Genomic DNA, 26122 nt, shown 5'->3' with positions numbered 1-26122 from the left:
ATCGTGTGACATAATATCATATAGCAGCACTATGATGAATATAACATTATATGATTTTTTTAATTGTATTAAATATTAATTATGTAAAAGCCAAGCCTGTATGTCACCTTCCAACGGCCTTAGCGTGCATAATAATACATATATGCATACAAACACAATGACAATATACACAAATATATATATATATATATATATATAGTACAATAATGCCCACAATATGAAAAATCAAATAATATATATATATAATATACACAATTGTATTATAACAATATCTTGAAGAACTTAACAGCAGCATAACACACCTGTTTCCCCCACCATTGAACTTTTTATTTAACAAATATAATGTTTTTTTAAAACCCTGTTCTTGTAGGTAATGTATGTACCTTTGCGGATACAGCTGACAGAAGAGGAATATTTCAAAGGTTTTTGGTGTAAAATTAAAGGCATCTAACTTATAACACTAACTACAATAAACAGAAACTATAATGATTTATAAATAACAAATGTTAAATTTAGGAGAATTTAGAAGTGTTAAGCAGTTACATATGTTTAATTTTCCGTAGTGGAAAATAGATCTGAACATTTCAACAATATTAATTCAACTTGATCATACTAAAATAAAACAAGGGAAATTAACAAAATTTAAAAAAACCCCCGACAAATGCGATTTATTTTTTGTAAACCGTTTTTTGGAAACTTAGCTATAAAATATTCTCAATCAAGTCGGTTCGACTGTATAAAGGCAACGATGTTACTGAGAAACACGCGGACGCACAGATAAACACTTTAAACTTTTAACACTCTTTCTTTAATCAATACAAAGTGATGGTCAAGGACATCAGATGAGATGAAAAGGAATAACTATCATTTTTTGGGACAAATTTTATGAAATATTTTACCATTTCACTTTTCAAAATGAATTGCGCCATGTTTATTTGACCATTCATTTCCATAGTAATTATTTATATGTTAAAATTATATGTCATGCCTTTTCCAAACTGAATCGATTTTGAAGATCATCGCCAAAACAAAACTCTAAGCTCGCACATGAACATAGCTAAGAACACTCTCCGTTAAATTACCTTTCAAATGAAACCAAAAAAATTAAAATTGGTTCATCAGTTTAGGCGCTACGATGCTCAGACAGACAAACACACAGACACACACACATAGCGGTTAAACTTATAACACCCCTTTTTTAGTTCGGGGGTTAAAAATGTCTGGAAGGCATATGGAGCTTAATTGACCCCTTGATGTGGAGGCCATTTGATTGTGTCTAATTTTTGAATAGAATAGAAAAAAAATCGTATGTTTATGTTGCGACAATTGTCATATCATGAATGTAATAATAGTTGCATACATAAATTTTCCTATGGTAAACATTAAGCACAGAATGCAAGATGCCTCTCTTTTCAATATTCAGCAAAATCTGTCTAGCAGCTTGATCGTGAAGAGTAATAAACTTGAAAACTTATTAATAAATATTATAACAAAACACAATTTCAACATCGTGATTATTGATTATATAGATTAAATAAATCGTTTATTGGAAATATTTTCTGTATGTTAACTGTACATCAGGTTTACATAATACTGAATATGTTTGCTGTGGTCAAAATCAAATCACCACCTACACATATTATAAATATCCATTTTCAAAGTATTTATATCGTACTAAATGAATCTCGTTGAAAAATTAACGGTACAAAGATTTATTAATAATTGGTTCATAAAGCAACATGTAAGTTATTGTAATTCTATGTATTCTATTCGTTTGTTCATTACTACTGAAAATAATGTATTGTTGGGCAAAAGGGCAAACAACTAGCGATCCTTGAAAATAAATAAAACTCTAAAGTGATAGATTTTAAAATTTGAATAATTCAAATTGTGCTTTATTTTGTAGTTTTTTTTACGTATCGAAGCTATGTTTTGCACAAAATATGGTTCAAATGTCTCCACCACATTCTTTTTGCATGCCGCAAATTGAATACCAAAGTTTTTCAATTACCTATACCAATTCTACGACTTGAATTACTCACAATAAATAAAGCAAAGTTTACTTGTTAAATACGGTTTTTAAAAGGAAGGTTTCTTTATCCTCCATGAGCGATTTTGTATGATAGTTTTTTTAGTAGGAGGTAAAAATTTTAGTTTTGATGGAAGCTATGGTTTGGATCGTCAGCCCGGAAGCGACATGTATTCCACGTGGCATACATATCACGTGGAAAACACCTCTTTACGACCAATCACTGAAATTAAAGAACAGGAAACGCAATCAGTAATTGGACAGAATACCGCTTCAAAACATGTTTTGCTGTTGCCTTTTTATTATTTATAATAGTTTTTATCCTCATTGTATATCTTATATATAAAATTTAGCATCCGTATGTTTTTTCCGCAAAACTGAAAAAGTAGTCCATGGTTTGACTTGAAATTTTGGCAAGTCCTTGAATTTACCCCCAAGATTGCTACATACTTTGCATCCCAAAGTTCACACGAACGAATATTTAAAAATTATTGAAAAATACTTGAGTCTACTCATAATTCAGAAAGTAGAGTCAATTGTTAAAATTATTTCAATAAAAACAGTCATACCATTTTTGGATTTTGCCTACTCAGCATATTCTTCAGCTAGATTTGCTCTCATTATAAATCGGGAAGCTATGGGTGTGACCCCCCGGAGTTCAACCATATGTAATACTACACATTTATAACTTTAAATTTGAAACAGAGAAAGTTTTATCTATTGATTTTTTCCAATTAATAATTAAGTAATTCATACTGAAAGAGCTTGTGGGCAGAATTTAAAAAATATAAAATAGTAAAATACTGAAGGTGGAATCTAATTTTATTAATTTAGATTAATTATAAAATAACTTCTTTTGGAAAAGACCATTTGGTAAAATTAACTCGATGCCTATTATACATACCTGGCCAGACAGAGTTCTTGCCAGGGAAAACCAAAATATGTCTTTCGCTATAGTCTCATCAAGTAAGGTGAAATTTCAAACAATTTATTCAAGTTTTGGGTACAGTAATGAATGCTACCGTTGCCATTTTTTAGCTTCTTACCTGTAAAATAAAAATTTTCATTTGCGTAGAAATATTATTCAAAGTTATTCCACAATTTTTTCCATTTTTTGCCAATCTTATGTGCATTTTAAAGAAAATAGGTCAGTTTAAAGTTATCGTGCGTAAAATTTCCGATCGAATTGTGTATCATAAACTTTTTTCTTATCTTTCACATTTTCTGAAAAATATAGTTTTTGGTGGTTTATTTAATTTTTCTTAAAAACTGTACATTTTATCGGAAAATATTACACTACCCCCTATCTCATATTAGAAGATACCCACTTCCAAAATCCGATGACTACGTTTAACCTTCTCCTAACTTTGGGAACAGGTTCTGAGTAAAGATCGCTTCTAGACAGGATTGGGAGGAGAACCTAGTTAGGCCAAAGGGCGTCGTTTTCTACACTGACGGATCTAAGTTAGAGAAGAAGGTGAGTTGTTGGATCTTTTCTGATCTGCGTCTATCATTTCGCCTGCCGGATCACTGTATTGTGTATCAAGCGGAAGTGATGGCTATTCACACCGACAGCCAAGCGGCTCTAAAATCCTTCAGCTCAGTCTATCTAACGTCAAAGGTAGCACAGGACTGCCGTGAAGCCGACGAGCTTGCCAGAAATAGCACAATGCTGCCGGATACAAGCTTCAATAAATACCCGAGAGTTCCATTTGCGAACTGCAGGTTGCTCCTGAAAGAGGATATCCTGAAAAAGGCCAATCTTATATGGAGGGAAGAACGTACTTGTGGTACTACAAGACAGATATGGTCTGAGTTCAATAGCAGGCGTTCCGAAGTTCTTATATCACTTCCAAAGGCCTCTGTTCGCAAAGTTGTTGCGGCTATCACAGGACACTGGCTGGGCGGCATGCATGCTGAACGCTTAGACCTGGCAGTGTATCACGACTACTGCAGGAGCTGTCACAGTGGTGACGAGGAGGAGACAATGTCTCATCTTCTCTGTCACTGCCCAGCTCTTGTCAGTCGACGTCAAAGCCCTCCTGCTGTACTTAAACAGTTCCAAATGGTTCATGGAGTAGTGGCCGGGGATGGGCCAACCCTTTTACGGTATCACAACGGACCCTATGGTCTAAGTGTATCCCACCCCAGGACAGACACTCTAACCTAACCTAACCTATCTCATATTGCCCCCTTGCAACCTCCCTTCTTCCGGTGTCAATGCTCCACACGCCATTTATCTACTAATCATCTCAAAATAATCGTGAATGAAAATTATCGGAGTAGGTTAGAAATGGTATTTGAAGGAATCCAAGCAATTGATATGAGTTGCTTCAAAAGATAGTAATACAACACTTTTTGGGCCAAGAACAATTCTATGCTATAGACTAAATTTCCATATATGACATCAAAATATATGAATTTTAGGTGCTTGGAAATTATTAAAATGTCAATTAAAATTAACCGAAATTTGGATAAATATTGCATTTTATTAGCCGCCAAGAAAAATGATCTTGAATATTTCGTTATGATTATTATTACTTAATTAAAATTAAAAAAACAGCAACATTAAAGAACATATATTTAATTAATTAATATATAAAAAATAATACTTAATAACCATTTTATAAAACTTAAACTATACGTTTTTGTAATTTAATTAATAAAATGGTGTTATTGATGTAATTTTATATTTTTATAAAAGTCTTTAAAAAGAACATCATTATATTAGTAAATTAGTAATTATATGTATGTATAATGAATATAATGTGTTGTAATTTTAACATAAATTATTCCAAATTTTTTCATCGGGAAGAGGAAGAAGCTGAGATTACTGTCATAGTACATACATAAAGGAGGTCATAAGAGAAGTTTATATTTCGTCCCTTCACCCTTAGCCACCTTAACTTTGAAATTTCAAATCGCACCCTCTACCTTCCATAATTTGAAACGGCATAAAATTATATATTCAACCATTATAAAAAAAATGAAATAGATCGATTAGTTCTTAAGATAGACTATCCACTACACAGAAGAAGGAATTCATACCTTCCATCTTCTGCGTAGTCTATCTTAAGAGCTAATCGATCAATTTAATTTTTTTATTATGGTTGTATAGAGAATTGTTTTTCCTTCAAAATGAGGTATAGCAATATAACAGGGGTAATTTAAAATTTCGAAGTTGAAGTGGCTAAGAGTGAAGAGTTGAAACCTTAAATTATCTTGGTACCATTCTTGAACTAAATCGATATGCTTTCACTCAAAATAATAATCACATCAGGTCAAGAGCTTTTAAGCGTGGATTCTTTTGAAATGAACCATATGTATACAAGGATTATAAGTGACATGGTTCGAAAAATTATGTCCTTTAGTTAGGGCAAGGGAATCAAAAAAGTACATTTTCCTACGCTACCTACGCTAGTTCGCGCTAGTTCGTAAGGATGCGTATTATATGAGTTGGGAGCTAGACTATCGTATTATGTCAGAAGCAGACAGTTTGAGACACAATTGGTTGAATCGAATTTAAAGACACAGTTGGCATAATATCTACCACAAATTATAGTCGTATATCTTCACTTCCTGTCCTAACATTTTTGAAATTTAAGATATCTGCAATGTATGCAGATATTGTTAACCTTATAATATTTACAACCATCTTAATATCCGAAAGTCATACAAAAATCTGGCGTCTCATATTGTTCAACAGAATTTAGTCTACAAGCAAATCAAAAAATATTCCCAATACATTGACCATTTAATTTATTTCCAATTTAATATATTTCCGTTTAAGATACATTTTTCAAAGTTAAGTGACCTCCAGATAAAATATATTATTGTCAATATTGAATTGTTTATCCAACAAACCATTAACCAGCTAGCTGTAGTAAAGTATATTATGCGGGAGAGTGCTGTACCATGGTTAATAATTTAGATTTATATGTTTTTAAACTCCATTTTTAAATAAAAATGAAAATAGTACCCCCTTATAAGGCATCTAAACATATATGACGTACTAATTCTCTCAGCCGCTTTATCCTTCAAGTGAAGAGGCCTCTTTCATCTGTATCTTTTTTTTATCATACTATATTGGGTGGTCTTGGTTATAAAAGCAGGACTTTATGAAAATGAAAGACAGCATTAAAATAATGACAATTGATTCACTTATTACTGGGAATGCATCCTTTTCTAGATAAAGGTAATGAATTTCTAGAAAAATAGTATATTCCTGTGAAATTGAGACACAATGCCTCAAGCACCCATAGCTCTACCGCTGGTTTTCGTAATTTATTACCATAAGCCCTAAATTATGAGAGTTCATCAGCTCATTGTGTCAAATATTCATTTTCTTGAAAAATTTCAAAACCCTGTATCTAGAAAAGAACGCTTATCTGGCTATAAGTGTATAATGAAATTGTTTTAATTTTAACATAATCTACCATTTTATGTAGTCCTACTCGTTTAACTTGGTACACCCTGTCTAAATTTGCAAAAATCCTCAATATTTCAGATCCCCTATTATTAACAGCGTATAATATTTAATAACTAATTCAGAACTAAAAAAGTTGTCAAATATTTATTGGATTATTCGTCAGATTTCTCGCATTTTTTTCCGCAGGATCGGCCCTAGAAACATTCAAGGTACTACACTTGAACCTAATATTTTATATGTATTTTTGTTAATAAAAACATTCATAAATAGAAGTTTAAATGTTTTAGTTTATTTCTTATAAAGCGATATAGTTTTTTTTTTTTTAAATGTTGACCGGAAATGATTTTATTTTATTTCCATATTTATTTTAATTAAAATTTCCGTTTAAAAATTATTATTTTGATAATTAGAAATATTTATCTTAAAAATTATTATATAATATAGAATTATAATAAAATTTTTATTTCATTTTAATACTTAATTTTATAATATTTATAATTTCATATTAAAAAATAAATAAAACTAGTTCTATCCGCAGGAAGTTACTAACAATGTTTATGTTTTAGAGCCGAGTTCTGCCGAATTTTAATAATAATAACATATAAGTTCGATGAAATTAGATAGTACTTTGATATATTGTTGTTCTGAGAATTCAACTGACAATTTCAATCAGTGTTTTTTAAGAAATTTTTAGAACTGCAAAAATTACTTAAATTTTGTGAAATTCTACACAGAAAATTTTTAAGTGAGATTTAATTATTAAAGTGGAACCTCGATAACTCGAATGCCAAGGGAAATGCAACAAAATTTTGTTCACACTGCCGCTGCCTAGGTTCGAACCCGCAACCTCCCTGCCAGTGATCATAGCAAGCTAAGACGTCTTAGCGAGCTCGGCCACTGGACCGGTTTGTTCGAGTAACAAAATCTAAATAATTTAAGATACCGCGTATTTGGGAGATCAGTGGATGGGAATGCCAGTTTTTTCGACTTACTGAATATTATGACTAGGTTCAAGTTATCGAGGTTCCACTGTATTAACCCAACAAAAAATAATTTTGATAACAATTTAATCTATGATCCATTACTTTAAAAATATGCCCTCATTAGTAAGTATAGCATTAAAAAAACTGAAAATTAGAAATAAAACTTTTTCAATCACATTTTCTCATTATCAAAAGTGGAAAGAAGCAGTGCAAAGAAGCAGAAACAAGTGCAGTTTTATGATACTGTCCTTTTCTACTATTACAATTTATATAGAACTATACTTTAAAAAAATCGGTTGCTTATTTAATTCTAATGTAATGCTTGATTAATTCTGGTTATAATGATTGATTATTTCTAATTTTCTATAAAATGTCTTCATTGGAAATTTTTGCAAAAATGAATTATTTTCTGCACTAATATTGAAAGCTAAAGGGGGCATTAATTTCGATACAAAAATGGCATGATCACATTTTAATATAAGATAATGATAGGAGACATTCAATCCAAATTTATTCGTCAAAAATTAAAATTTTAAATTTTCCATATGTCAAAAACAAAATTAAAATGTTTGCTGACATTGACAAATCAACATAAAATAGCGATCGTTGTCTCTGTTATGATATTATATTCATTTCTTTTAAAAACACACTTCCGGTGTGTAAAAATATGTACGTATAAGTATATGTGCAAGTATGTGGTTATGGCCGGATACGTTGGTTGATGTTGAAGTAAGCCCACCCGCAAAAAAATATTTTAACATATAAAAATCTTTTTTAGAATACATTTATTTTAAAAAATGTAGGTGTCAGTAAAATTTGAATTATTAAAACACAATTTTTTTTTTAAAATTTAATTTTTAATATATTTACAATAATAAAATAATTAATAAAAATTTCACCTCCGGTTTTTTTGATTGAATAAAATTTTGTATGGGCCACCCACATTCTAATAGATTATTTATTTTTGTAAGGCTACGTCAACTGCCAAATACATATTCTAGAGCGATTTTGTATTTATTATACAATGTCTGGAAACTGTTTATAATTTTACTCTCGTGTAATAGGTAGTTCTAAAATAATCGCGAAAAAATTCAACATACAAAATATTATTTTACTGAATTCTACATTTTAACTTTAGGCCATTAATTAAAATCGCAAATGTCTGTCTCTGTGAAGACTTGACTTTGAAAAAAATATGGCGAGGAAAAAAAAAGTTTTCGAGTATATGCACCATATCCGTAACTGGGGCTTGGCAAAGGAGGGACCCACCTCCGGCGCATAAGAAACAGAGGCGCAAAACAAAACCTTTGTTTAATACGTAAAACAAAAAATTAGTAAAGGATCATGTAAAAGGCGCTCATTAATTTACATAAAATCATAAAGTTAAAAAATTCGATTTTTTTGATAACACAGGCAAATTTGATCCGATCTTATAGGAATTTTTTTTGAAACTCATTAATTTTGGGTCATTTTTTTCAGCTGTGATATCAATTTTTCGCTAGCTATCACAAATGTGCTTAATTCCAGGACCAGGACTCCACATTCTTGAAACCTATTAGAGCTAAGTTAATTTTGATTACAAATTTGAAAAGTATGACCCCAATTTAATAGGATTACATACTTGATTTATCAAAATTGAATAAAATTTGGATGTGATAGAGCAAAATTAAATTTTTTGGATTTTGAGTACGCCATAAAGTCAAAAAATGCGATTTTTTTGATAACACAGGCAAACTTGATCCGATCTTATTGGAATTTTTTTTAAACCCACTAGTTTAGGCTCATTCTTTGTAGCTGTGGTGTTAATTGTTCGCTAGCTATCACTAATGTGCTTAATTCCGGGACCAGGATTCCATAATGTTCTAAAAGACAAAAAATTGCAGATTAATATAATCTAGATCGTGGCAAGTGTATAAGTTTAGTAGACTATAAATTATCAATGAATCGAATCATTCATTTATCAGAAAGCTATTGGCCTGGCCTTGTTAAAGTAATACCCACCAAGGACGGAATTTTTTCTTAATAATATATATATTTTTTCTTAAAAATATTTATTTATCTAAATAAATAAATAATATTTTTTTCTCCCATATTTGCATTAATAAAATAAAAATAAAAAGTTTGAAAAAAAAAAAAAATATTTAGAAAAATCAATGAGAATCATTGTCATACAAATAATAAAATAAATTTTTCTTTTTGATAAAAATATAAGATAAACTGAATTGATGTTCGCTCATCTAATGCCTCTTATATAATATTATTTAATAGTGTTATCATCATTTAACAATATAAAAAATGTATTTTTTTTAAACTGTGTGTATTTATTTAAAAACTCACATTAACCTTCATGAATTTAATAAATCTAAACGATATAGAAAAACACTGCGAAAGATATCACTTCAACATTTATCCCCGTTTAGCATACTTCCATTTCTTAGCAGTTTTCTTTGTTTTGAAGCATTTCAAAAACAAATCGACAGATTAACTTTTCTTTCATTTTTGCAGACTACAATTTGGGACTTTTTGTTACTAAAATTTGGGATATTTTAAAGCAAAAATTTATTTAAAATAATGTAGAATTCAAAAAATATACCAACTTTTTTTGGTTTTTTCCCTTGGAAAAATTTGAACAAAATTTTTTCTTGTTTTTGTTCTACGGATTCTAAAACAAGCTCTTAGTCAATATCATCAGTTGGTATGATATTAGCATTAATAAACCCCACAAATGCAGTCTTATATCTTTCACTGTTTTTCAATGAGATCTGGAAAGTAAAATTTGGTAAAATCACTAACTTTCGTTCTCTTAATATTATCAAAACGAATCATCATCATTGCATGGTACATCATCACTACATGGTACAAAACAAAGTCACTTCCCGCTCTATGTATGCTTAAATCTTTAAAACTACGCAACGGATTATGCTGTTTTTTACATATAGTTCTTCAATTTCAAGAGGAAGGTATACATACATAATATTTTAGAGAAACACTGATAATTTTAGAAGTTTCTAATGTGATGTCGTAAATAAACACATTCTCTAGTATATTTAGTACCAGTATTGCACCCGTGCAAAGCCGAGGCGGGTTGCTAGTACATTATAAAACAAGAACTAGTTTCAGAGAAAATCTCTGAAAATTAAATTTCGCCATTCAAATTTGGGGGAATTCGGTAAGAAAGTTCAAGTAATTTGTTTATTGAGCCTAATTTCCTATATCAACGAGATTTGATAATAAAATATCTTCGTTATCGAATAAATCTTAATTTGCAATATTTATAATTTTAAAAATGAAAATATTGAGAAATATGAATTATTGAATAAATATAAATAAAAAATATAAATTTTAATAATGCTCATAAAAGTATATTAATTTCCTTTATGTACAAAGAATTTGATTAATAAATCAAGCATTTTATAATTTCCAGAAAATCATAAAATTTCATAATAATTTTTCAATTAAATTTTATTATACGCTTATAGCAATAATATTTTATAATAGTTTCAATTCATTGTGATAAATTCAAAGTATTAATTGAAATATGGGCTATTTTGAAAGAAAATTAATAAAATTCAGATTTGACATTACAATTTTTTTTACGGTATAATTTAATAAAAGAAATAAATTAATTACTGAATTTCTATATTGCATACATTATACGAAAGTCAACTTTCATATATCGTTGTAAAATTTTAAACTTTAAAATATTTGTCCTTATTTGTCAAAATCGTAGCTCACAAAGTTTCTGGCTTTAAGAAGTAAGGTAGGAAATTTACAGTTAAATGTAATGTTTTAACTCAAATCAACTCAGCAAGAATATATTTCGCCAAAAACTATTACATGGATTTGTTTTGGATAGGATTTTAAAAATAAATTAAGAATCTTCCAATGGCTTTCCCTCTTCCATTACGTCAGGAGTAAGTGCTCGAAGGCGTGTATTATTGTATATATTTATAAGAATGTTAATGATAGTCACACTCGGGTATGTTTTCCTGCAGGAGAAAGTGTGGGAAGGGTGTCCTACTTGTAGAGGCTGCATGAGGGAAGATGAAACCTCCATACATGTACATACATACCTGCAGGGTGTCAGATATAGAATGTTTGGGTCAAAAACATTGAATCTTTCAATCTTACGTCTGGCCTGGACAGAATTTTGGTTCTTAAAATATCACGTCTTACCCAGATACGCCGATCGACAGGTTGTGTGACTGTACCCTCAAAAAGGGTACAGAGAACTCCTTGTTCTAGGTGCTACTGTCCCATTTGTGATACCCCTCTTTTGTATTAATATTATTATTAGAAAAGCGCACACAATTTCCAGCAACGCAGACTTTTTAAATTTCAAAATTAAAAGGCTGGCAAGACTTCTGAAAGGGTTTTAGATTTTTCCTAGCTTGGGTTTCGATATGCCCTCTAGAAAAACCATAAAAAATATTTCGTTGGAATCGGAGAACTTGTCAGCTATCGTTCGTTGCAATACATGCTGTGGCTATGTAGTAATATGCTGATGCTGCTGTATTATTTATTAATAAGTTAGAAAATAGAGTATCACCAACACACACACACATACTGGATACACACAGACTCACACTAAAACAACATTTGTGTATTATATTGAACGAACGTGCACAGCGGATGCGACTAAAAAACCATCATTCTGTTTCTAAACTTGACTGAAATAGATTATGATAATAAACAAAGTACAACATATACCCAATTTAATACATTCAATTGGAATAGATATAGTTTAGTATGTGTTATAAAGTGGGTAGTAGAAACGAAGTGACGTGAGAGGTGTGTATGTATTATATATAGGAGGCAATCACTTCCGGTGTACATACCGTGAGAATCAGTGGGAGATCATTCATTAAAAAAAAAAAAACTAATGTATTAATAAGACAAAATTCTTAAGAATGTTACTATACTATTATTACTATTCGGTCTGGGGCTAGGGGTAGAATTTGATAGTCATTCCAGAGCGGCTGGGCTGTTGTAAAAGTGTCCAACAATCTCTAAGAAAATGTTCATAATTTCATTTTCAAAGATAGGGGAATTTTGAACTTTTCATAAAGTTTAAGCACTTAAAATGGAAACGTTTTTCCTAAAGAATAAAAAGTAGTACAAATAAAGTTTTACAAGACAGCGGCATAGTTATGCGTACCCCTGCCGTGGTTACAAATACGTCAATTTAGGGCCTCAAAACCAGGTAATTCTATATAATAGATTTATAAGTTTTAAAACAAGTAAATACATAATGTAGAAAAATGGATCGAGTTTAGTGGCTGCAGTAAAAAAGTATTTATTCATTTTCTTTAGGCGAAGTGTTGTTTTGAGCCTTAGATACGATATTTATTAATTGCATTGAAATATAAATTATTTAATTTTGTTTTTTATTTTATCACATGTCAACTGGGAAAACACTTTTTTACAGAATAAAATAATTGAAAATTGTCAAATACAAAAAGATATTCACTATCAAAGTTGAAACTTTTTGCATGGGTTAAATCTTCCAATCTTGAGTGACTAAAAGCATATCTTGAAAAGTTTTCTACAGAGTTTGTTCAAAAACAGTTTAATAAAATCTTGTTTGGTGCCGAATTTTTTGGTAAATATGCAGCTGTGTGTGTATAATTTGTATATGTACACATAGAATGTCCGAGTGTATAGTCCAATAAGATTTCTAGTGTGACAAATAATGTAGTATATTTTTACGAACTTTACTATAAAGTACATTTTACCATAAGCTTGTCGCGGAATTAAAAATTTTCAATGAAATTTTCTCGAATTTCTATCCGTTCTAAAATGACCATCAAATATTACACCTAGCCCTAGACTTACATGCTCTTAAATTAGAGGTACTCTCTTAAAATGGATTATAATTTTTGTTGTTGTTTTTTATATGAACCGGGGGAAGTCTATAGTTTATTGGGCGTACGACTGTCGGATGCATGGCTGGATTTTATTTTCTTTCTTTATAATTATTTTTTTAATATGTTAATTAATCGATTTTTTTAATTTAATATTTTTATTAATTTATTATAAGCCAGTATTAAATGTTAGAAAATGGTTTAACATCGAATCAGATACTTATACATTTCGGGAATTTAAGCTTAAATTATGACTCACTTTTCGTTCCATTTTTTGATTATCGCATCGAAACCAGCATGTCAAGAGGTAAAATCGCCAAAACTGTGTTGTACTTGTGATTTTATTATTAGTATACATCAATAAAGCAGGCGGTATATACTCACTTTACACAAAATTCATTCATTCTTTAGCGAGCAACGATATCTTTACGTTGTGAAGAACCCAATTGTTCCAAAAGAACTTCTTGTCTTTTTGATGGTCATATTAGTTTCAATCGGTCATCAAATTCAAAAATTGTCCAAGTGTCAATCGGAATGTTATGGATCATTCGTTGTAACACTCAAAAATTATTATTAAAATTATTAAAAAAATTATATCCAAATTATTAATTTCCAAATAAAATCTGTGTTCGAATATGATAAATAATATTTGTATATCAGTAGCGTCCAATGAATATTTCTCGTTATATTTCAGAAATGATTCAAATATATAAATTTTAATTATTCAAACTAAATATATATATAATGTAGTAAAATTTAATACATACATACACAGGAAATAATAGTTTATCATAGAATAAATAATATTTATTCACTACAACTCCAGCATACATAGGGGGAAGCTGAATAAAATTTCATATAAAATTATCTCTATTAAAACAGAACTAGGGTAAGATGTAGTACCTTGAAATATTTCTGTGATTTCTCGGCATATTTTGATATTTATTGCACAGCATTTGTGTAGGCATGTTGACTAAATTTTTTTATCACTTCAGGTGAAGAGTTCTCACTGCACAGGTAGAAATGTAAAGTTGGTTTTTGAAAATCTTTAGAAGTACGCAAAATATGAACGTTTAAAATTAAACAAAGAGGAAGATGTAGGTTAGTGACGTCAATGTACGATATCACCATAGAGATTCATATAAAAAAAAAACTTTGTTTTGGTAAAAAGATATGAGCAACATTCTTTGAATACTTTAAACTTCTTCGTCTTTTACTTCTTTTTATTAAAATGAAGATAATTTATTAGAAAGCAGGTAGATTGAACAGTGATTTTCAATGTAGTTTTATTTTCGACTGATTTCAAAATAAACTTTATTTTTCGAAAAAAGTAAAAAAATTTGGACTGTCAATTTACAAGCTTATCATTACATATTGCTTTATAAATCATACTCAACGTAAATCATTGGTTATTGTTAAGTCATTCGTTTTACCATATTCCGGTTTTAAAAACTAACGTTTAATTTTGAAGAGGTAAAGTTTAAAATACGCAAAGTGATGTACCTCGAATCTAAAAGAAATGTCCTAATTTTACAATTATAATCATGTTTTTTCGGAATTACAAATTATAGATAATTGGGAAAAACAAGTGTTATTCAATTCCCGTCTCAGTCAAGAAGAATCTTTAAAATTTTGATTTTGTTGGACGTTCTGAGTAATGGATGTCTGAATGAGAAAAGTGAGTGATGCTGTATCCTAAGGTAAGCTATAAAGATTTTTAAGGTAAGCTATAAAGAAATTTTCACGAAATCGTCTTCAGTTACAATTGGTGCGAGTAATCAATGGGAAGATTATGATATTATAGGACATGGGAAGAATATGTATTAGTAAGTCTGATTTACAATACTGAAAGTTAACTTTGAATTTGAAGAATCAGTTTACTTCGATGAATCATTTTGTACACCTTTCCTCTATATTTATTCATACACAATACACAGACACATCCATAAATATACGTACGCTACTGATTTCCCTCCAATACATAAATTGTATATATTTATCATTGTTTAACACATTCATATAATTTGTGATGTTATCTTTATCAATTGAGACAGGAAACTCACAATGTCGTATTTAATACTTTCTGTATACTTATTGTTGGGTATGTCTATTTTTAAATAAAGACACTCATGTGTAAACTGTATACATTGCTCTTTATTTAGTATGCATATATATAATAAACTATGTATATATAAATATGCATTTGTGTAAGTTTACACTGTATAATACAGTATTTATACAATTAGCGCATTCAATATGACAAAAATTTATGTTGTGTAAAAAAAAAACGTTTATGAATTGAATGGATTTGTAAATATTATTATGATATCAAAAATTTTATTGTCTAACCAAGTGAATATATCTGATCAAAATATTTATGATGATATTTGTCTACTGCTGATTGATTCATATTTACGAAAAATTTATTCAAAATTCAAAATACATATATCCAATAATTTTTTAAATAATCAATTTTTAGGCCAAATAGAGTAGGTACGTGATTTAGTTCAATTCAATTCAATTTTTATTCTTTCTTTTTTTTAACAATCATTCATTGTACAATACGTGTCGTAATAATAGGATAGGGTAAATGAAGAATTAGAGGTATGCAGATTGATGATATTTATAGGAAATATTATCAAATTTATCCACCTAAAATTTGATTAACCTCGACTGAATAGTTTTTCACCACCGGTAAATATTATTTTTTACGCAAAGGCTTGTTAAAAAGTAAAATATTTTCAAGGGATTAAAATTACTATCCATTAACCGTGCGATTCACTGTTTAATCCCAAGTTTGAGTACAAAGACATGAAGAATCCCAAGAGTCTTTTTAACCTTCAAACCAAAAAAAAGGGGTATTATAAGCTTGTACGCTATGTATGTGTGTGTGTCTGCTTGTCTGTGACGTAGAGCTTAAACGGATGAAGCGATTTTTTGTTTTGTTTCGTTTGAAAGCTAATTCAATAGAGAGTGTTCTTAGTTATGTTTCAAGTGTGAGTTAAGGGTTTCGTACCCAAAATTTTCTCCCGGTTTTTTTAAATTTTGTAAATATCACTTGTTACGTCTTCCACTGAGTTTAAAACAGTGTTAAACATATAAATGATATATATGTACACGCTTGTGCATTTACATCAAAACCTAACCTAGGAACTCTGCTTCTAAGTAATTAGGTTCAAAAAGAATGGAAGTTAAAATAGAATGCCTTAGGTTTACATTCCTAAAAAGACATCATAAAGTAGGAAAGGAGAAAGTAAATGAAAAAATTCTGTTAACAGAGCGTAGTTTCGATCTACGGACGGGTTATGGGCCCAGCTCGAATCTACTGTACCTCTCTACTCTGTGTAATAATATCGTAATAATAGTCCTGTTCATGTTGTAGAGACCTTCTCCTCTATTCTATAACTTTTTGGACAACACTAAAAGAATTAAAAAACATTTGTGTCTGTTTTAAAAAGTACAAATATTTTACCATAATTCTTTTTTCATTCAAAGAGTTAGTAGATATAACTGCAATAATATAAAATTGACTTTGAAACGTCCTTGTGTCGTATATACAAATAAGTAGAATTTTAGAGGGCTGTTTGTTGACCAAATACACACATACATAATATAACATAACATAACGTTTGTATTATTACTGCAGCATATAAGGCTTCGATGGACGTGGAGAAGTAACACACAACATAGTGTATGTTGTTTTTGCCACGATTGTACAACACTAAATGTCGATTTAAAGGATAGTTCTATTACTCAACAATAGCACTGTTCCTTTTCTATCTTCACTTAGTGTAGTACACCGAGAGAAAAAAGAACAAACGTATAATGGTACAGTATAGTATAGGGAGATGACGATGATGATGCAGACTGCAATACAAAAAACAAACAACTGACATACCTACTAATTTAAATATTGATATTTACAGAACCGGTAACTGCAGAAGTCAGGAATCTGATCTTCATCTCCTGTCCTGTATATATGATCATCATCATCATATCATCATAAAAATTGTCAAACATATAAATTATTCGTCTGTCACTGATCCAGTAGAAATTTAAATGTTTTTATAGTAGTCTAAGATCCGAATTAGGGTCGATCTTCACCCATGAAAGACATTTTTTATAAAATATAAAATTTTAAAAAATATGCCTGCAAATGGTTGCCTAAAAAATGTGGTCAAGAATACGTATATCTAATAAAAATACAAACCGTTTTTTTAGGCAAACCTTTACAGTAATATTTGTTATCATTTTACTTTTGATTAAAAATAACTCTTATTTGGTAAGCAGATGGGTGAAGGTCAATCCTTATTCGGATCATGTACTATACAGATTTATTCAGGACGTTTTACGCTCTGAAACAAAATTCACGAAATCCAACACAATTTACGTGTCGTTCATTTTGCTATAGCTAGTGATAAGCAAAATTAGACTCAGTCTTACAGTCTTTGTCCGTCTTGCAACCAAGAATTAAGACCAAGAACACTTTCTGCAAGACCGAGGTTTAAACCTACAAGATCAAGACTTATTTGGACAAGATCAAAACTCATAGCAATACTTTTACCTACCTTATTGTTGAAAATAATTAATGAACCGCCTATATAATTTTTTCTATGCACTTTTTTATTATACCTGAAAGTTTTTCTTTCGCATTTTATGTAAAACCTGAGAAATAAAGAAAAAACAATAACTAATCTACGAATTTTCAGTATAACACAGTTTGGGTGACAGATTTTGATTATCTGTTCTCATCATTTTATATAAAACGATTATCAAAAGTAAGACACCAAAAATTCTGAAATAATACAATAAGACTTAATCGAAATTTAAAAGTTCAAAACATGGATGATGCAAGATCAAAAACAAGACTCTAGTGACCAAGACCAAGAATGTGATAATTTTTGCAAGACCAAGACTCATCTCTCGAAGACCAAGACTCGATTCTGTAAGACTAAGACATATTTTTGAAAGACCAAGACATATTTTTAAGACTTAGACCAATACCAAGACTAAAGATAATAATGCAAGATCTATACCAAGATACAATGTTCAAAATTAAGACCAAGACCAAGATAGCTATATATAATAACTTCTTTTGATCATAGCATTAACTATTATGTTGATTATTATCTAAATAATAGATAGGGAAACAAAAACTCGCATGTGCAAGATTTAGTGAGAAACAATATTAAAATTATATCAGACTCTCATCGGAAGTTTTCCCATAATTGCTACAGGATAAACTGTTAAATTTTGAAAGCCTTTGTTGTTAAAAAAAAAAGTATTAACGAGAGCACTTCTTCTTTACAACTCTGACAATCTGGCCTTGCTCAAAGCAATCCAATTCACTTTTGTCAAACCATTTTTATGAGAATTGATTGAAGAAATTTTTCTCATGTCTTTCGTATATTGAAAAAGCCAACGGCTACTCCAAAAACTTAATATAAAAAATAACCAATTTTTATTTTTTTTAAACATAAAATAATATATGCATATTAAATAAAATGTTTAAAAAAGAAATATATAATAAAAAAAATAAAAAATAAATGTAACATGTAAATTTATAATCACTATATTTCAATGTTCTATTTTAGTAATTTTAAGGCGGATACATTTATATAGATTTCGATAATCAGTATCCGGTGAACTGTTTTAAATCAAGTTTTTCTCAGCGCACAACATATTATAAAACATATACATATGCATATAAAAACATGATTGGAGATGTGGAATTGTAAAGACAAATGACCGACGGCTGATCATTAATTAATCATCACAAAACGGTAACAAACATTTGATTATTACTGTTTGACTTCCGTCTAATTAATTATCGTATTTCGTGAGATATAAATTTGTTATTAATAATTATTTCAAACATTAATTTCTTTTAGAAAAAAAACCTAGCGCTCTTAAAATTGTTTGAATGTAATAATATGATTTGGATAGAAAAAACCTTTACATCACATTAATTATCTGCGACGTAATCCCGGAGTAATTTGTAAAAATCATCAAAAAAGGTAGAACATTACAAACAATCGTCATTTTTAATACGTCCATGTAAAAAAGCTGTTAAGTTGAATAAAAAAATAAAGGAAATTGGATATGAGTCCAGTCTTGAGTGCAAGACTGCAAGACTTGAGCAAATATATAGTTTTAGACTTGTATGATCTTTTATTGTTAAAACGTTGTTGGAGATGAAACAATGCTAGATATATAGCAACAAAGCTGAAGGGTGAGTGATAGAACTTATACATCCCCGAATAGAAAACTGATGTAGGAAGTCTCGATGAAATGGCGGAGTAAAAAAGTTAGAAAGACACATCAATTGTGAAGAAGAAGGCAGAAGAGATTGATTTCAAGTTTCGATGATTTAGTTCCGCAAAACTTTTCGAATTTGTGCGATATTTTGAAATGCTTTTTATTGTAGATAATAAAAAATAAAGTTTGTGAACTTAAATAAACCTAAAACCTCAAAATTTTCCATCTAAAGCCATCTAAATAAATAAATTACTTAAAATCGTCGTAATGATATTTGATGAACACTTCTTTCGTCTTTAACATTTTGTATTTTTTTGTTTTCGAGCAACTAAAATACACATGCAATATTTTAAATAAATATTGTAAACAGTGATGAAGACGAAGAACTATTTCTTCGTGTTGACAAGAACGTATTTTGCCATTTCATCATCGTAGTATAAAGCTTTGATGTGTACCAATTAAATTTTCCATCCTGTTCCACCCATTTTTTTCTTTTACAAAATTCCATATGCAACTAATTTTGTAACTATTAAAAAATTTCAAAAAAATATAGAGTTTGGTGGCGGATATCATGTTCTCACATCAGATTAGACCTACTTCTTCGCGTTGCTTTAATAGCCAATTTATTTTCTAAACGGTAAAAGATAGAATAGCACTTTAAATTAGAAAGTTGATCTTGATAAAAAACTAAAAGAGAGGCTACCAACATGGAACCGAAAAGGCCATATTATAAGGGTAGTGATGGTTAATATCGCCAAGATTGTTCTTGATTTAAATCCGTTGGATTAAAGGTGGAGAGGAATAGCTGTAGAATCGTGGTGATGATCAATAAGTGATGCCACGAAACAGACTGGATTTATCTGAAAAGAAACTATACCATCGAACCAACTACGGTGCCCTAATCGCCTTAGTAGCTACCATAATAATATGGCCTTCAATGAACTGACTCATATTGCGTAAGCATTCCAATTTATTAACTGTACAAAATTTAAATCTTATTTGGTACATTCATTCATTCTACAATATTGGATCTCAGTGTACATCGAATACATTTCCACACATACACAACATACACACACAAACACTCAAATACAGAAATATAATTGTGTAAGTACCTACTGTAAACATGTTTCCGGCCATAATACTATCTCACTTTAATCATATATTTATCATCCGCTACTTCATCACCGTCAAACATCATCACACAACTAACAGCAAGTAATACCAATCAGAAATTATTTAAGTTGAAAAAAATAAAACAACAATAAATGAATATAAAAAAAAATGTATAAAAATAATAAACGTATACAATTACAATTAACAAACCTTATAGCCTTACAGCGGTTACAGCAAAAGCCTGAATAGGGGAGGAAGAATAGAATAGTTTACTATATCCTTGTCTATTCAGACTACATAATATTATTGATCGAGCATTTTAGGTACATTATAAAAATCTCGATGACATAACTGCCTACTGAATCGTAAGATATGCTTTACTCCCTTAATCATAGAATTGTTAAATCGCAGGAACCTTTCGATCGAATTATATTAGGTTGAATTTGATTCACTTGTGTTAGTTTGATTTGGGGGTCTTTTAAAGAGTCTTTTGAAGAGGGTGACAAAAAAAACAGACGAAGTCACTCTCTACTGGGTTTTCAGATACAGCAAGGAAGCAGTGAGCAAAGACTGGCATAATTATCTCGCTAAACTACAAAGAGACATGAAGATTTGCGAAGATTACTCCATGGCCAAAATAATAGGTCCCGTGATAAATACTAATCTTGTTCAGTCGTGCAGTGGAAAACCACAGACGACGACTAATGCGAGGAATGGGACGGGGAATAATAGGATCTAGTATTTTAACAGACATGGATGTGGAAGCAAAAAAGTACAAAACACAGGTTATGGGTTTTGTGATAATAAAGGTAGTGCAGTGGTCTACTTCTTAAACTGAACGTAAAGCTTTGGTTTGTAGCATTTTGATTGAAACATACAGAGTGGGCCGTTTTAATTTATGCATCTGAATATTTCGCCAGAGTGCAACCTATTAAAAAATAACTTCAACAAAAATTGTAGAGTTTGATGGAGGGTATCATGTTCTGACATCAGATTTGATCTAGTTCTTCAGATTTCTTTAATAGCCAATTTATATCCCAAACAGTTAGAGATAGAATAGCACTTTAAATTAAAGTTAATTCTCATAAATCTAAACGCTTTAGCCAAAAGTTGTCAATTTCCTCCGAAAGGTAACGTTTTTCAAAAAAAAATTTTAAACAAAAATTGTAATTTAAAGTATTATTCTATCTCTTACTGTTTTGAATCTAAATTGGTAATTAAAGCAACTCGAAGAATTAGGTCCAATCTGATGTCAGAAGAACATGATGTCTCCCATCAAACTCTACAACTTTTGTTCAGATCATTTTTTAATACATGGCGAATCTTGCAAAATATTCATATGCATAGATTAAAATTAGGACACTCTGTCTAAAACAAAATAAGATTATCCCTTTAGTTTCGTATAATGCACATTGTTTTCTGCGACAATAATAACATCACATTTTTGATAGCACAGCCTGTATTATTATAATAGTAAAGAGAACAAGTTTGTTTCATACATAATTATTTTCTTATGTATTCTTATTATTACTTCATAAATAACGATTTTAAAATAAATATATCGATCGATCATTGAACTAAAAAACCTTTAAATATATTCTTGTATGTTACTTTACTTATATACTACAACTACCAGTGTTCAGTTGTTATTATGTATGTTATGACAATATTCTAACCTTCAATTTAATTGTTTCATTTTCATATAATGTTGATTGTATTTTATAGAAGTATAGGAATGGAGTTTTAGTTTTAGTTATGTTGATAATTATTTGATCATTGTATTATTATTTTTATTATTTTTTAATTTTAATTCTTCAATGAAATCATTCAAACATTTTCATTTGGCGTGCCTTTCTTCGAAGAGAGAGGAATTATTTGGGTACCTAAGTCTAACAAAGAATCATAATTCTGAACCATATCGTTTCAACTGTAGGTCTTTTATAATAAAATTAATGTATAACATTCAAATAGTTAGGTAAAGACTTCCTCTACAAACCTTCTGTGTTCTATTTGCTACGTCTATCTCATACACAAAATTCCAAAAAAGCAGCCAAGTTACTTTATTGCCTGAGTCCCTAACCGCAAGCTCAATCACATGACTCCTTCACTTTAGCTGAGTACTCCTTATCATGTGGCCTGTCCATCTCCATTTTAGTAAGTTAGTACATCCATAACTTTGTCTTGGCTCTTATAAATGTGTTTCGTTTCCTGTCTTGTTTCTTGATGCCTACCATGCTTTCTCCATCGCTCGCTTATCTCGGTGGTGTTTTGAGAGAGACCATGTTTCACAGCTGTATGTGATGCAAGGTAGAATGCAAGTGTTGTAGATATTCCGTTTTGTACCGATGCTAAGATCGTTGGCCTTCATGATTTCTTTGAGTAACCAGTATTTTTTCCAGCCGTTTGCTATTTGCCTTTTGATTTCCTTGAGGATCTTTGATCTTTGAACGAGATGATCTGTCCCAAGTGTATGTACTCTTCCACATCAGATTTTAAAGGTACCAGAGATAATTTAAAGTAAATATAACGAAATATTTATGTTAGGTCATAAAAAATATCCTGATCAAAGCAAATTTAGTACGCACATATTGGGCTGACTACTAAATCACAAGCATGTCTTTACTAATATTACAATTAATTCATGAATTAAAAACTAAATACTAAAGGAATATTGTTCCTACCGAGTGTACCACGACATCTATCGTTTTTTTTTTGTTCACCTTGTTTTACGAATAAAATTCATTTACTACTTTATAAATAAATAACCAATTATTGTCTGACAAGTCTTTATATCATGTAACCTTCTTCAAAGCTAAGGTATTTACTATTACTTAGAAAAATTGTTTCGGGTAGGTATAGTATGAATTAAACATACTTTTCATGGTTTCTGAAAAGAAAGTACAAGCCTTAGTAGTTGACTTTATTTAGTTTGTTTCAATATTTTGCATCCATCTTTTATGCAGTCAGGGATTTTGATATTTTTTTTTAATTTATTGTTTTTATTTCATATATTAATTCAAAGATTTTATCTCGATAACCATAATTATATAATATTATTAAAATATATGTATGATGTATCTCTCTCCCGTGTAAATAATGATGGACATTACGCCTTTTAATTTATAGTTTGTCGATCTGAAGTCATCTCATATATTATGTATGTATTGAAAATACTTACTTGATACTTCTTTCTTCATTTGCAATTAAAATTCGCATGCAATTTGTTATCAAATGCACATTTTGTGCACTATCATTACAATGTATGCGATATAACTTTATACATGTCACATACGTATATCATTATTTCAATCATTACATCAGAGAGCGTTTACTTCAAGTATGCTAATAATTATATTGAGGTCTAATTATTAACAACTGGTCATAATACGAAGTGTGTTCTTTCGGTATTAAGGAAAGCTTAGACTTGTGGTTGATATTATTTGTACCTTATTTTACCAACTTTGGTTACTACAAGACAGATATGGTCTGAGTACAATCTTAGGAGTTCCGAAGATCTTATATCACTTCCAAGGGCTTCTGTTAGCAAAGTTATTGCGGCTATTACAGGACACTGGTTGGTCGACAGGTATGCTACACGCCTGGGCCTGGCAGTGTATCACGACTGCTGCAGGAACTGCCACAGTAGAAAGGAGGAGGGAATAATGTCTTATCTTCTCTGTCACTGCCCTCCTCTTGCCATGTGAAGATGGGTTTACTCGAGCCAGCCTCTCTTTGACGACCTCTCCGACCTAAAGCCCGTCGACGTCAAACCACTCCTGCTGTTCTTAAACAGCTCAAAATAGTTCATGGAGTAGTCGCCGGGGATGGATCAACCCTTTTTCGGTATCACAACGGACCCTATGGTCTGGGTGTGTCCCACCCCAGAGCAGCTAGTCAAACCTAAGCTAAACTAGCCTACCAACTTTGATTATGAATTTTGTTCATGAATGTAGTCGAAAAATAAGAATTGAATTCTCGATACCTGCTTTGGTTTTCGAAATATCGAAAGCTAAATAATTAAACAAAATTTTCAATTTTCGACGTTTTGAAAATTACTCCAGATATCGAAAAATTTTATTCTTATTTTTCGCCTTATATTGTATTGTTATGTTAAGTTATAACATTACTCAAAATAGAAAAAATATGTTTTCTTTAATTCGTGTTCCTTTTACCGTGCTCACACATCCTTAGACGGGCACAACAGTTTTTTTTCTCTAAATCTTTTGGCATCAATAATTCAAAAACTATGGTATAATCGAAAAATTTTACTCTTAATTTTCGTCCAATTTTCCCAAGTTGTAACAGAATCTATCCTCAAAATTTGAAAAGTCTCAAATATTTTCATACACCGATTTTTTTAGTTATTTTCTTACTTGAAGAATATGTATAATAAATTAATAAAATAAATTCATGCTCAGGCAATAACGATGCACTATATTTAATATAAAAAAAAATGATACATCTTTTTATATAGTTACGATAAAAGTGTTTTTAATTGAACATCATCAGCATCACAGTAATCTTTTTTTTTTTTTGTTTTGTTTTGTAAGATGCACCACAGTCAATCCCCACAATAGTCGATCAACTCCGGTTCAACAAGCATTTCCGGTCTTCAACATTCTACCATTTAAACCAAAGTGTAGTAGTAACAACAAACACACTCATACATTTTTATAGAATATATGTAGTGTAGTATGAGACGGTATTAATGGTTCGAAATTGTAATGATACTCCACTTGAATTGAATTTGTATAACACTGAAATCCAACAGACTCCAAGTGTTGAATACTTGGGTGTAACCCTCCAAAGGCAGTTGAATGGGACGCAGAACGTTAAAAAACGTCTTGCTCTTGGAAATGCATCCTTTGCTGGATTGTACCCACTACTCAACACTAGGAATAAGTTGGACATACGTCTGAAACATCGACTTTTCAGGTCATGTATCCGGCCCGTACTCGCGTACGCTGCCCCAATGTGATCGAACGTTGCACCTTCGCAGCTTGCAGCAAATGCAAAAATTTCAAAATTGTTGTCTTCGGACGATTTCGAAAGTCCCCCTACGATATCCGGCTGAAGCTCTCCACAGAGAAACTAGACACCCCACAGTAAAAACCTTCATCCAAAAATATTGTGAAATCCTATTTCCAATCTTCCCGAAACGATATCGCATGCCTCACGATGTCGATTATAACTGATTCGGTATAATCCAATTTGTACAGATTGTTCTTTAAGATCTAGTTTCAGGCATGGCTTATCCGTCCAACTTAGGTTAATTTTAAATATCAATTGTTTTTTATATAAGATTTTTCCATTAAAGAAACGATGTAAAATGTTTATATATTTCGATGTATGTAATTAATAAGATGATGTATTATAGGTAAAGCTTGGGCTGGGAACTGTAGATTCTAAGACGTATTGTAATTAAACATTGTAAACTGACGAT

General features: G+C 30.4%; 1 long non-coding RNA gene across 1 annotated transcript; it reads right to left on the bottom strand.

Annotated features, from left to right (window-relative positions):
• Positions 1-4004: 4004 nt before the first annotated feature.
• Positions 4005-24543, bottom strand: LOC123299150. Its single transcript, XR_006535305.1, has 3 exons — positions 24396-24543; positions 16447-16451; positions 4005-4044 (listed from the first exon to the last, which is right to left on the bottom strand). It is a non-coding gene; the product is annotated as an uncharacterized LOC123299150 (long non-coding RNA).
• Positions 24544-26122: the final 1579 nt, after the last annotated feature.

The sequence above is a fragment of the Chrysoperla carnea genome, chromosome 4 (assembly GCF_905475395.1).
Source record: "Chrysoperla carnea chromosome 4, inChrCarn1.1, whole genome shotgun sequence".
NCBI lineage: Eukaryota > Metazoa > Arthropoda > Insecta > Neuroptera > Chrysopidae > Chrysoperla > Chrysoperla carnea.
Note: the sequence above shows the minus strand (reverse complement) of the source record. Positions and strands in the feature narration are given on the sequence as shown.